The sequence below is a fragment of the Salmo salar genome, chromosome ssa17, assembly GCF_905237065.1.
Source record: "Salmo salar chromosome ssa17, Ssal_v3.1, whole genome shotgun sequence".
NCBI lineage: Eukaryota > Metazoa > Chordata > Actinopteri > Salmoniformes > Salmonidae > Salmo > Salmo salar.
In genome coordinates this window covers 79,919,393-79,934,800 of record NC_059458.1, presented here as the reverse complement: position 1 = coordinate 79,934,800, position 15,408 = coordinate 79,919,393, and positions in this window count along the sequence as shown.

Sequence of the window (15,408 nt, the reverse complement as noted above, 5' to 3'; positions counted from 1 at the left end):
TTACCTGAAACATGATAGTGATGGTCCTAACTATAGACTGATGTTCACTCAGCTGGAACACTATGCTGTGAAAGTGGGAGAGTTATTAACATGATAATAATGGTCCTAACTATAGACTGATGTTCACTCAGCTGGAACACTATGCTGTGAAAGTGGGAGAGTTATTAACATGATAATAATGGTCCTAACTACAGACTGATGTTCACTCAGCTGGAACACTATGCTGTGAAAGTGGGAGAGTTATTAACATGATAATAATGGTCCTAACTATAGACTGATGTTCACTCAGCTGGAACACTATGCTGTGAAAGTGGGAGCGTTATTAACATGATAACGCAACAACGATCCTGCAAAGTACACTTCCACAATTACATCCAATCTGTCTTTGGTGAAAAATGGGTCTGAAAAGGTCACCAAGCCCAGATATAACCTTCCATGGTGAAGAACTGGTCTGAACCTGTTACCAAGCCCTGCTAGAACCTTCCATGGTAAAGAACTGGTCTGAAATTGTTACCAAGCCCAGCTATATTCTTCCATGGTAAAGAACTGGTCTGAACCTGTTCCCAACCCCAGCTATATTCTTCCATGGTAAAGAACTGGACTGAAACTGTTACCAAGCCCTGATATTACCTTCCATGGTGAAGAACTGGTCTGAAACTGTTACCAAGCCCAGCTATAACCTTCCATGGTGAAGAACTGGTCTGAAACTGTTACCAAGCCCAGATATAACCTTCCATGGTAAAAAACTGGTCTGAACCTGTTACCAAGCCCAGCTATAACCTTCCATGGTAAAGAACCTGTCTGAACCTGTTACCAAGCCCAGCTATAACCTTCCATGGTAAAGAACTGGTCTGAACCTGTTACCAAGCCCAGCTATAACCTTCCATGGTAAAGAGCTGGTCTGAACCTGTTACCAAGCCCAGCTATATCCTTCCATGGTAAAGAACTGGTCTGAACCTGTTACCAAGCCCAGCTATATCCTTCCATGGTAAAGAACTGGTCTGAACCTGTTACCAAGCCCAGCTATAATCTTCCATGGTAAAGAACTGGCCTAAAATTGTTACCCAGCCCAGATATAGCCTTCCATTGTGAAGAACTGGTCTGAACCTGTTACCAAGCCCAGATATAACCTTCCATGGTGAAGAACTGGTCTGAACCTGTTACCAAGCCCAGATATAACCTTCCATGGTAAAGAACTGGTCTGAACCTGTTACCAAGCCCAGCTATAACCTTCCATGGTAAAGAACTGGCCTGAAACTGTTACCCAGCCCAGATATAGCCTTCCATTGTGAAGAACTGGTCTGAACCTGTTACCAAGCCCAGATATAACCTTCCATTGTGAAGAACTGGTCTGAACCTGTTACCAAGCCCAGATATAACCTTCCATTGTAAAGAACTGGTCTGAACCTGTTACCAAGCCCAGCTATAACCTTCCATGGTAAAGAACTGGTCTGAACCTGTTACCAAGCCCTGCTAGAACCTTCCATGGTAAAGAACTGGTCTGAACCTGTTACCAACCCCAGCTATAACCTTCCATGGTAAAGAACTGGTCTGAACCTGTTACCAAGCCCAGCTATAATCTTCCATGGTAAAGAACTGGTCTGAACCCGTTACCAAGCCCAGCTATAACCTTCCATGGTAAAGAACTGGTCTGAACCTGTTACCAAGCCCTGCTAGAACCTTCCATGGTAAAGAACTGGTCTGAAACCGTTACCAAGCCCTGCTAGAACCTTCCATGGTAAAGAACTGGTCTGAACCTGTTACCAAGCCCTGCTATAACCTTCCATCTCTCCCTGTAGGCTGACCGACAGGCCCAACACATTAGTAGTAATCAATACCCAACACCACAGAAAGATGGAGGGATGTGTGTGATGGATGGAGAGATCAATACAACAGGAGGGGAAAAGAGTGAACTTTAATCTTGATTCTTTTCTTTTCTTTCTTGTTGTTGTTTCTTTTCAGTTGGGGGGAAGGAGGGAGGGATGGAGGGATGGAGGGAGGGAGTGTGAGGCTGAGGAAAGGGGTGACATGTGTTCAGAAAGCAATCTTCTCCATGCCAGTAAGGTGGCTGGGCCCGGGTGGCTGGGCCCGGGTGGCTGGGCCCGGGTGGCTGGGCCCGGGTGGGGTAGGTAGGTAGGGTGAGTTGGGATGACGGTTGAAGGAGCTAGCTAACTCCATCCCCCTGATGTTAACTGTAGCGTCAATATGAGTTATTTCATCTGTATTCTCCCTCACCTTTCTGAGTTAGATTAATACAGACATATTCTTTCTCCTGTACGCTCTGTGGCTAAATAACTCTCTCTCTCAATAAATGAATGTGTGTCCAAATATTGATCCGTCACATTTGTCACACCACGTGTCAGTCCCCATGGCTCTGAGTATTAGTTTCAATCAGAAGGAAGTGTGGCTCTATTTCAACTTGCTGAACCATTTACTAGTTAGAGGAAGTCTCTGTGTCTGGCTTCTACTTCATATTGTCTGAGTTACAGTGATGACGAGGGATTCCTCTGTTCTGTTCTGCACAATACAAAATGCCCTAATGTAACCTATGGAATCTGAATGTTCTTTTCAACTCTATTCACCTTTCTAAACTGGTTGTTACATACACATTTTAAAAGAGAGATACTGTAGTGTAAAAAACAGGCTACATGTCTGCATGTGTGTAATTGTTTGGTGTGGTATATACAGCTCATTAAGTGCATGGCAGCACCACCAGTCTATACTTTAGCAGAGGGGAAGCTATGTTGCCCTTGTTCAGTTCTGCCAGGTAGGGCTAGGAAGCATGAAGGGCAGTGGGAGGAGGATTTGGTTATTATGTGAAATATAAAAATATGAAATATAACCACAGCTCAGAGGCATAGTGATGATAAGAGGAAGGAACTGAGTCCCAACAAGGTACCCTATTCTCTATGGGCCCTATGGTCAAAAGTAGTGCACTACATGGGGAATAGGGAGCCATTTGGGACGTAGCCCTGATTCCTTCCCATGCGTTATCTGGTAACCTGTCCAAGCCTGACCCTGCACCACTGCATCACTGCATCAGCGTAGCGCTACACAACACAAAGCCCGGGACTCATCCATTTGGGGGAGTAAGGTTGGCCGGTCAACGGCCGGTGATTGATAACGTCCATTATTGATGATGTCGTTTTAATATGGCGGAGACGGAAGAGATGGAGTCAGCAGAGTAGTAAAGGGGTTTGTGGGTAAAGCTGCAGGGTGTAAGAGACGGAGTGAACCCCTGGAAATAGAGGGAGAGAAGAAACATGACGTGTCTGGACCTACAGGACAGTGGAGTGGGGTGGAGTGGTGCAGGGTGTAAGGGGTGAGGGGTTTAGGGGTGGAGGAGTGCAGGGGTGTAAGGGGTGAGGGGGTTTAGGGGTGGAGGGGTGCAGGGTGTAAGGGGTGAGGGGTTTAGGGGTGGAGGGGTGCAGGGTGTAAGGGGTGAGGGGGTTTAGGGGTGGAGCGGGTGAGGGGTGGTGGGGTGGGGTGGTGGGTGGAGGGCTGGGGTGCTATAACCTTCCATGCTAAAGAACTGGTCTGAAACTGTCTCCAAGCCCAGCTATAGTCTTCAATGGTAAAGTGGGTGGAGGGGCGGTGTGGAGGGGTGGTGGGGTGTGGTGGTGGGTAGAATGGGCGGTGTGGAGGGGTGGTGGGTGGAGGGGAGGGGTGGTGTTGTGGGGTGGTGTGGTGGGTGGAGGGCTGGGTGGAGGGGAGGGGTGGGGTGGTGTGGTGGGGTGGTGGTTGGGGTGGTGGGTGGAGGGCTGGGTGGGGGGAGAGGTGGGGTGGTTTGTGGGAGTTCTTCATAATGGACTATTTCCCTCCAGTAAGTCAACTGGTGCATTGAACTCAACAGCAGAGATCAGAGGACCTCAGTGCTTGTGAGGTCAATCTGACATTTTTCTACATGGACTTTTGCCCTTAAAGAGGGTCAACTTTAACGAACCATCGAGGTCAGAACGTCAAGTAGCTGAATCACTTGGCATTCCAAAAGGCTATCTAATGTCTAGTTAAATAAAGGTTAAAACATTTTTATTTTAAAGAATGGATACTCACGGTCAGCTAAACCACTATATACTTCTACTTAAGCGTCCATTTTTATTGAACTGTTGACCTGACATTTACACTACGTTGGCTACATTACATAGTGACATGTTGAGAGTCTTCTCCTCTCCTCCATCCTAAACACTACTGCTGAGAGTCTTCTCCTCTCCTCCATCCTAAACACTACTGCTGAGAGTCCTCTCCTCTCCTCCATCCTAAACACTACTGCTGAGAGTCTTCTCCTCCCCTCCATCCTAAACACTGACTGCTGAGAGTTCTCTCCTCTCCTCCATCCTAAACACTGGAGCTACTGCTGAGAGTCTTCTCCTCTCCTCCATCCTAAACACTGGAGCTACTGCTGAGAGTCCTCTCCTCTCCTCCATCCTAAACACTACTGCTGAGAGTCTTCTCCTCTCCTCCATCCTAAACACTACTGCTGAGAGTCCTCTCCTCTCCTCCATCCTAAACACTGGAGCTACTGCTGAGAGTCTTCTCCTCTCCTCCATCCTAAACACTACTGCTGAGAGTCCTCTCCTCTCCTCCATCCTAAACACTACTGCTGAGAGTCTTCTCCTCTTCTCCATCCTAAACACTGGAGCTACTGCTGAGAGTCTTCTCCTCTCCTCCATCCTAAACACTACTGCTGAGGGTCCTCTCCTCTCCTCCATCCTAAACACTGGAGCTACTGCTGAGAGTCCTCTCCTCTCCTCCATCCTAAACACTGGACCTACTGCTGAGAGTCTTCTCCTCTCCTCCATCCTAAACACTACTGCTGAGAGTCCTCTCCTCTCCTCCATCCTAAACACTGGAGCTACTGCTGAGAGTCTTCTCCTCTCCTCCATCCTAAACACTACTGCTGAGAGTCTTCTCCTCTCCTCCATCCTAAACACTACTGCTGAGAGTCTTCTCCTCTCCTCCATCCTAAACACTGGAGTTACTGCTAAGAGTCCTCTCCTCTCCTCCATCCTAAACACTACTGCTGAGAGTCTTCTCCTCCCTTCCATCCTAAACACTACTGCTGAGAGTCTTCTCCTCCCCTCCATCCTAAACACTACTGCTGAGAGTCTTCTCCTCCCCTCCATCCTAAACACTACTGCTGAGAGTCCTCTCCTCTCCTCCATCCTAAACACTGGAGCTACTGCTGAGAGTCTTCTCCTCTCCTCCATCCTAAACACTACTGCTGAGAGTCTTCTCCTCTCCTCCATCCTAAACACTACTGCTGAGAGTCTTCTCCTCTCCTCCATCCTAAACACTGGAGTTACTGCTAAGAGTCCTCTCCTCTCCTCCATCCTAAACACTACTGCTGAGAGTCTTCTCCTCCCTTCCATCCTAAACACTACTGCTGAGAGTCTTCTCCTCCCCTCCATCCTAAACACTACTGCTGAGAGTCTTCTCCTCCCCTCCATCCTAAACACTACTGCTGAGAGTCCTCTCCTCCCCTCCATCCTAAACACTACTGCTGAGATTCTTCTCCTTTCCTCCATCCGAAACGCTGGGGCGACTTCAATCAAACAAAACTGAATACCATGAACACAATGAATCCATTTTAAACTTTCACCTCAAAATTTCCTTAGACCAGGTCACTCTGAAACTCTATGTAACCAAATCGTCAGTCATATTTAGGACTTGCAAAGGAAAATACCCTGATATTTACAGTAAGCATATTTCACAAGACAAAGAGGAGTGAGGTTCATCGTACAGGGATTTGATTATGGCTTTAAGGAATTACTGATTCTTAGCTTTCATAGCAATGTGACAGAGCCAACTTTTCCTTCCTTCCCCCCATATTAGAATTATAATGTTGTCTTCTAATGCTTCCTTTATCTATTGCTGTGTCTTCTAATGCTTCCTTTATCTAATGCTGTCTTCTAATGCTTCCTTTATCTAATGCTGTGTCTTCTAATGCTTCCTTTATATAATGCTGTGTCTTCTAATGCTTCCTTTATCTAATGCTGTGTCTTCTAATGCTTCCTTTATCTAATGCTGTCTTCTAATGCTTCCTTTATCTAATGCTGTGTCTTCTAATGCTTCCTTTATCTAATGCTGTGTCTTCTAATGCTTCCTTTATCTAATGCTGTCTTCTAATGCTTCCTTTATCTAATGCTGTGTCTTCTAATGCTTCCTTTATCTAATGCTGTCTTCTAATGCTTCCTTTATCTAATGCTGTGTCTTCTAATGCTTCCTTTATCTAATGCTGTGTCTTCTAATGCTTCCTTTATCTAATGCTGTCTTCTAATGCTTCCTTTATCTAATGCTGTGTCTTCTAATGCTTCCTTTATCTAATGCTGTGTCTTCTAATGCTTCCTTTATCTAATGCTGTCTTCTAATGCTTCCTTTATCTAATGCTGTGTCTTCTAATGCTTCCTTTATCTATTGCTGTGTCTTCTAATGCTTCCTTTATCTAATGCTGTCTTCTAATGCTTCCTTTATCTAATGCTGTGTCTTCTAATGCTTCCTTTATCTAATGCTGTCTTCTAATGCCTCCTTTATCTAATGCTGTGTCTTCTAATGCTTCCTTTATCTAATGCTGTGTCTTCTAATGCTTCCTTTATCTAATGCTGTGTCTTCTAATGCTTCCTTTATCAAATGCTGTGTCTTCTAATGCTTCCTTTATCTAATGCTGTGTCTTCTAATGCTTCCTTTATCTAATGCTGTCTTCTAATGCTTCCTTTATCTAATGCTGTGTCATCTAATGCTTCCTTTATCTAATGCTGTCTTCTAATGCCTCCTTTATCTAATGCTGTGTCTTCTAATGCTTCCTTTATCTAATGCTGTGTCATCTAATGCTTCCTTTATCTAATGCTGTGTCTTCTAATGCTTCCTTTATCTAATGCTGTGTCTTCTAATGCTTCTTTTATCTAATGCTGTGTCTTCTAATGCTTCCTTTATCTAATGCTGTGTCTTCTAATGCTTCCTTTATCTAATGCTGTGTCTTCTAATGCTTCCTTTATCTTATGCTGTGTCTTCTAATGCTTCCTTTATCTAATGCTGTGTCTTCTAATGCTTCCTTTATCTAATGCTGTGTCTTCTAATGCTTCCTTTATCTAATGCTGTCTTCTAATGCTTCCTTTATCTAATGCTGTCTTCTAATGCTTCCTTTATCTAATGCTGTCTTCTAATGCTTCCTTTATCTAATGCTGTGTTTTCTAATGCTTCCTTTATCTAATGCTGTGTTTTCTAATGCTTCCTTTATCTTATGCTGTGTCTTCTAATGCTTCCTTTATCTAATGCTGTGTTTTCTAATGCTTCCTTTATCTAATGCTGTGTTTTCTAATGCTTCCTTTATCTTATGCTGTGTCATCTAATGCTTCCTTTATCTAATGCTGTGTCTTCCAATGCTTCCTTCATCTAATGTGATGTGAACAAAATCTTTAAACAGGTCAACATTCACAAAGCCACTGGGCCAGATGGATCACCAGGACGTGAACTCAAAGCATGCGCAGGACCAACTGTCAAGTGTCTTCACTGACACTTTCAACCTCTCCCTGACCTAGTCTGTAATACCTACATGTTTCAAGTAATCTGCCTAAAGGATTACCGCCCCGTAGCACTCACGTCAGTAGCCATGAAGTGCTTTGAAAGGCTGGTCATGGCTCACATCAACAGCATCCACCCTAGACCCACTCCAATTCGCATACCGCCCCAACAGATTCACAGATGACGCAATCGCACTCCACACTGCCCTATCCCACCTAGACAAAAGGAACACCTACGTGAGAATGCTGTTCATTGACTACAGCTCAGCGTTCAACACCATAGTGCCTACAAAGCTCATCACTAAGCTAAGGACTCTGGGACTAAACACCTCCCTCTGCAACTGGATCCTGGACTTCCTGATGGGCCGCCCCCAGGTGGTAAGAGCAGGCAACAATATGTCTGCCAAGCTGATCCTTAACACTGGGGCCCTTCAGGGGTGTGTACTTAGTCCCCTTCTGTACTCCCTGTTCACCCACAACTGCGTGGCCAAACACGACTCCAACAGCATCATTAAATTTGCTGACGACACAACAGTGGTAGGCCTGATCACCGACAATGACGAGACGGCCTATAGGTAGGAGGTTAGAGACCTGGCAGTGTGGTGCCAGGACAACAACCTCTCCCTCAATGTGAGCAAGACAAAGGAGCTGATCGTGGACTACAGGAAAAAGGCGGGCCAAACAGGCCCCCATTAACATCGACGGGGTTGTAGTGGAGCGGTTCGAAAGTTTCAAGTTCCTTGGTGTCCACATCACCAACGAACTATCATGGTCCAAACACACCAAGACAGTCGTTAAGAGGGCACAACAAAACCTTTTCCCCTACAGGAGACTGGAAAGATTTAGTATGGGCCCCCAGATCCTCAAAAGGTTCTACAGCTGCACCATCAAGAGCATCCTGACCGGTTGCATCACCGCCTGGTATGGCAACTGCTCGGCATCTGACCGCAAGGCGCTACAGAGGGTAGTGCGAACGGCCCAGTACCACATTGGGGCCAAGCTTCCTGCCATCCAGGACCTATATAATAGGCGGTGTCTGAGGAAAGCCCATAAAATTGTCAGAGACTCCAGTCACCCAAGTTATAGACTGTTTTCTCTGCTACCGCACAGCAAGCGGTACCGGAGGGCCAAGTCTAGGACCAAAAGGCTCCTCAACAGCTTTTACCCCCAAGCCATTAGACTGCTGAACAATTCATAAAAATCGCCACCGGACAATTTACATTTAATTTACATTTAATTTCAGTCATTTAGCAGACGCTCTTATCCAGAGCGACTTACAGTAGTGAATGCATACATTTCATACATTTCCCCCCATTACTTTCCCCGTACATTGACCCCCCCCGGTACACTGTTGCTACTCGCTGTTTGTTTGTTACCTATGCATAGTCACTTCGCCCCCACCAACATGTACAGATTACCTCAACTAGCCTGTACCCCTGCACACTGACTCGGTACCGGTACCCCTGTATATGGCCTCGTTATTGTTATTCTTATTGTGTTACTTTTTATTATTACTTTTTATTTCAGCCTACTTGGTAAATATTTTCTTCTTCTTGAACTGCACTGTTGGTTAAGGGGCTTGTTAGTCAGCATTTCACGGTAAAGTCTACACTTGTTGTATTCGGCGCATGTGGCAAATAAAGTTTTGATTTGATTCTAATGCTTCCTTTATCTTATGCTGTGTCTTCCTGGTATTGTGGGGATCTGGCACCTTTGTTGGGTGTTGCCAGGACTTCCTAGTAGTCAGCTGGATTTCTGTATCTCAGCTATTTACCCTGGACTGACTCCTTAACTCCATGATCCTTCCTTATCCTTTTTAACAATCACCTAATTACCTCATTTACACCTTGTTAACATCATTCACAGTGTTTAGTCTAATGACGCAAACTGTCCTCAGATATCTTTCCTGCGGACATTTGCGGATATTATCTCTGCATTGCATAGTCCAAAGGTTCAGTGATGGTGTAAGTCTAATGTTTTATGTTTTATTACACAAAGCAGAAGGTAAAGGGGTCCAGGTGTCAATGTGCATTATCTAATGTCAAAGTTTACCCCATTACGGTTCCGGTCTCTGTCTCTCCTTCTCTCTCTCTCTCTCTACAGCACTTAAAGTTGCTGGTTGAGGAGCTCCAGGTAAAAGGAGAGGAGAAAGTCCAGGCCATGAAGGAATCCTTCAAAACGCTCAATGAGGTCTGTGCCTCAACAGTCTCATACTTGACTATCAGTCAAACAATACAGTCTTATTATTAGAAGTGTTACAGTTATTTTTACAATCTCTTTACACACATTAAAAAGTGGGACTTCAAGCACGTTCAGTGAAACCATTAACTCATGTACCTAATCTTCAGACCAAGTCTGCAAAACTGCAAGCACATGATCTGCTTTACACTCAGTTTGCAAAACACTTAAACACACTTCTCTACATTAGACACATCATTCAAAAGTGACAGGTCTTGTGTTTCGTTTTGGAAAACACTGCCGTTCAAAACGCCACACTCATTTACCCATTACCTGCTGTACACCCAGTGCTCACGTGGAAAAACACTTCTAGATCATTTCTTCAGTTAGCAATCAGAGCTTCAGTCTATAAATAGGCTTCATGTTGTCTTTCTTGGTTTGGACAACAATGGAGGCCGATTTTGGAGAGTTTTTGTTTTGTCTGTTATTCTTCATCCTTAAATCTGGATGAAAATACAATATTTTTAGAAAAAATACATTTTTATTTCTCCCCCTTGCATTTCTGTTTAAAGTGTAAATATATACTGAATATGTATACATACTGTATATATTTGTGCACATACACGTAGGTGTGAGTGCTATGACAAACTGCCGTGGACTCCACTGAACACTGAACATGCAAGACACGAGATAGTAGTGTTTTCCATTTGTCACATCCGTGTGTAGTTTGGCGTGTATACGAGATAATCATTTGATGGTTTGGGTGTAGAGTTTTGATGCAGAAACCCCATTTTGAGAAGAGTTAAAATACTTTTGAATGAAGTGTTTTGGTTTTGCAAGAGATGTGTTTTGGTTTTTGCATGTTGTGTGTTTTGGGGGTTTTGTGTGTAGAGTCTAGAGAAAAGGATCCATAGTTTCAGAAGTCATGTGTCACCAACTGTCAAAAACTGTAATTCCTGGCACCCTTCTGGTTCTGCTGGCTCAATGTCTAATTGTGTGTGTGTGTGTGTGTGTGTGTGTGTGTGTGTGTGTGTGTGTGTGTGTGTGTGTGTGTGTGTGTGTGTGTGTGTGTGTGTGTGTGTGTGTGTGTGTGTGTGTGTGTTACAAATGTCCATTCATTCACAGTATCTCCCTGTACATTATCCTTCATAAACATCATCCTCAAAACCAACATCCCACTTTCCACAGGAGTATTATTAACAGCTCTGATTTGTTGAAGAAAGCCCAGGTCAAATCCCAGTTCTATTACCAGCCATGAATAGTTCCTAACTAGTGGCTGCAGCATCTTACGGAGGATCTCAATGAGGAGACTGTAGAGGAGCCCGGGGCTGGCTGTCACTGTTTACTATCATGTGTTTCCCGGCACCAGTGTATCTTACAGATCTGTTCAACATCAGGGCAAAGACCAAGGTCTTGGGTTGAAACAGGAACCCTTTTTATCCTCGTATCTCAATCCAACATGGAGTTATGAGCCATCAAACACAATCTGACTATTTGTGACAACCAGCCCCATCACAGCCCTATACCAGCCCCATCACAGCCCTATACCAGCCCCATCACAGCCCTATACCAGCCCCATCACAGCCCTATACCAGCCCCATCACAGCCCTATACCAGCCCCATCACAGCCCTATACCAGCCCCATCACAGCCTTCCACACTTATACCAGCCCCATCACAGCCCTATACCAGCCCCATCACAGTCGGGTTACCCCCAACACAGCCCTATACCAGCCCCATGGTGGGGTTGACTCCATCACAGCCCTATACCAGCCCCATGGTGGTGTTGACTCTATCACAGCCCTATACCAGCCCCATGGTGGGGTTGACTCCATCACAGCCCTATACCAGCCCCATGGTGGGGTTGACCATCACAGCCCTATACCAGCCCCATGGTGGGGTTGACTCCATCACAGCCCTATACCAGCCCCATGGTGGGGTTGACTCCATCACAGCCCTCTACCAGCCCCTTGGTGGGGTTGACCCATCACAGCCCTATACCAGCCCCATGGTGGTGTTGACTCCATCACAGCCCTATACCAGCCCCATGTTTGGGTTGACCCATCACAGCCCTATACCAGCCCCATTTCACAGTCCTATACCAGCCCCATGCGCTGTCGCCTATAATCACAGCCCTCTACCAGCCCCATGGTGGCGTTGACTCCATCACAGCCCTATACCAGCCCCATGGTGGCCTTGACTCCATCACAGTCCTATACCAGCCCCATGTCTACATCACAGCTCTTACCAGCCCCATGGTGGGTTGACTCCATCACAGCCCTATACCAGCCCCATGGTGGGGTTGACTCCATCACAGCCCTATACCAGCCCCATGGTGGGGTTGACTCCATCACAGCCCTATACCAGCCCCATGGTGGGGTTGACTCCATCACAGCCCTATACCAGCCCCATGGTGGGGTTGACTCCATCACAGCCCTATACCAGCCCCATGGTGGGGTTGACTCCATCACAGCCCTATACCAGCCCCATGGTGGGGTTGACTCCCATCACAGCCCTATACCAGCCCCATGGTGGGGTTGACTCCATCACAGCCCTATACCAGCCCCATGGTGGGGTTGACTCCATCACAGCCCTATACCAGCCCCATGGTGGGGTTGACTCTATCACAGCCCTATACCAGCCCCATGGTGGTTGACCTATCACAGGCCTATACCAGCCCCATGGTGGGGTTGACTCCATCACAGCCCTATACCAGCCCCATGGTTGGGTTGACTCCATCACAGCCCTCTACCAGCCCCATGGTGGGGTTGACTCCATCACAGCCCTCTACCAGCCCCATGGTGGGGTTGACTCCATCACAGTCCTATACCAGCCCCATGGTGGGGTTGACTCCATCACAGCCCTATACCAGCCCACATCCTATACCAGCCCCATGGTGGTGTTGACTCTATCACAGCCCTCTACCAGCCCCATGTTTGGGTTGACTCCATCACAGCCCTATACCAGCCCCATGGTGGGGTTGACTCCATCACAGTCCTATACCAGCCCCATGGTGGGGTTGACTCCATCACAGCCCTATACCAGCCCCATGGTGGGGTTGACTCCATCACAGCCCTATACCAGCCCCATGGTGGGGTTGACTCTATCACAGCCCTATACCAGCCCCATGGTGGGGTTGACTCTATCACAGCCCTCTACCAGCCCCATGGTGGGGTTGACTCTATCACAGCCCTATACCAGCCCCATGGTGGGGTTGACTCCATCACAGCCCTATACCAGCCCCATGGTGGGGTTGACTCCATCACAGGCCTATACCAGCCCCATGGTGGGGTTGACTCTATCACAGCCCTATACCAGCCCCATGGTGGGGTTGACTCCATCACAGCCCTATACCAGCCCCATGGTGGTGTTGACTCCATCACAGCCCTATACCAGCCCCATCTATCACAGCCCTCTACCAGCCCCATGGTGGGGTTGACTCCATCACAGTCCTATACCAGCCCCATGGTGGGGTTGACTCCATCACAGCCCTATACCAGCCCCATGGTGGGGTTGACTCCATCACAGCCCTCTACCAGCCCCATGGTGGGGTTGACTCCATCACAGTCCTATACCAGCCCCATGGTGGGGTTGACTCTATCACAGTCCTATACCAGCCCCATGGTGGGGTTGACTCCATCACAGTCCTATACCAGCCCCATGGTGGGGTTGACTCTATCACAGTCCTATACCAGCCCCATGGTGGGGTTGAATCTATCACAGCCCTATGCCAGCCCCATGGTGGGGTTGACTCCATCACAGCCCTATACAAGCCCTTAAAGTGTTCTACTTGGAACCAAAAGGGTTCTACTTGGACCCAAAAGTGTTCTACTTGGAACCAAATGGGTTCTACCTGGAACCAAAAGGGTTCTACCTTCTTCCTTTTTTCTAAGAGTGTACCATGTCACAAATTATACCATTCAATTGAATGTTCCAGTTGTGGTATAGCTGAAAATATTTAGCACAAAAGGAAGAGCATCTGTCACCAGTCTAGAATGGTGAAAACAGAATGAAATGAAATCAACGTCAGAGAGAGGTACCACCTTATCAGACTGTTGCTGTGCATCATCATGACTGCTGGAGCTAAACTCTCCTATTCCTGTAGGTCTTCTCAGGGCTGCTAGCTAAACGTCTCATTCAGCAGCTCTATTAGCGCACGCTTTAAACCTGACTCCCCTTCACGTTTCTGGATGAACCCTGCTTCCCCAAAATGACCCTTCATTTAGGAGAGATTAACCGCTTTCTAACTGCACTTCTGTCAACGCCAATTAGACGTGCCAAGGTTAAGTCCTGCGGAACCCCACTTGTCCAAATAAGCTTCTTTACCACTTGGAATGTTACATAGTACCGTTCTGACATCGTATAAGGATACCATTCTACATGTTACATAGTACCGTTCTGACATTGTATAAGGATACCATTCTACATGTTACATAGTACCGTTCTGACATTGTATAAGGATACCATTCTACATGTTACATAGTACCGTTCTGACATTGTATAAGGATACCATTCTACATGTTACATAGTACCGGCCTGACATTGTATAAGGATACCATTCTACATGTTACATAGTACCGTTCTGACATTGTATAAGGATACCATTCTACATGTTACATAGTACCGTTCTGACATTGTATAAGGATACCATTCTACATGTTACATAGTACCGTTCTGACATTGTATAAGGATACCATTCTACATGTTACATAGTACCGTTCTGACATTGTATAAGGATACCATTCTACATGTTACATAGTACCGTTCTGACATTGTATAAGGATACCATTCTACATGTTACATAGTACCGGCCTGACATTGTATAAGGATACCATTCTACATGTTACATAGTACCGGCCTGACATTGTATAAGGATACCATTCTACATGTTACATAGTACCGTTCTGACATTGTATAAGGATACCATTCTACATGTTACATAGTACCGTTCTGACATTGTATAAGGATACCATTCTACATGTTACATAGTACCGTTCTGACATTGTATAAGGATACCATTCTACGTGTTACATAGTACCGTTCTGACATTGTATAAGGATACCATTCTACGTGTTACATAGTACCGTTCTGACATTGTATAAGGATACCATTCTACATGTTACATAGTACCGTTCTGACATTGTATAAGGATACCATTCTACATGTTACATAGTACCGGCCTGACATTGTATAAGGATACCATTCTACGTGTTACATAGTACCGTTCTGACATTGTATAAGGATACCATTCTACATGTTACATAGTACCGTTCTGACATTGTATAAGGATACCATTCTACATGTTACATAGTACCGTTCTGACATTGTATAAGGATACCATTCTACATGTTACATAGTACCGTTCTGACATTGTATAAGGATACCATTCTACATGTTACATAGTACCGTCCTGACATTGTATAAGGATACCATTCTACATGTTACATAGTACCGTTCTGACATTGTATAAGGATACCATTCTACATGTTACATAGTACCGTTCTGACATTGTATAAGGATACCATTCTACATGTTACATAGTACCGTTCTGACATTGTATAAGGATACCATTCTACATGTTACATAGTACCGTTCTGACATTGTATAAGGATACCATTCTACATGTTACATAGTACCGTTCTGACATTGTATAAGGATACCATTCTACATGTTACATAGTACCGTTCTGACATTGTATAAGGATACCATTCTAC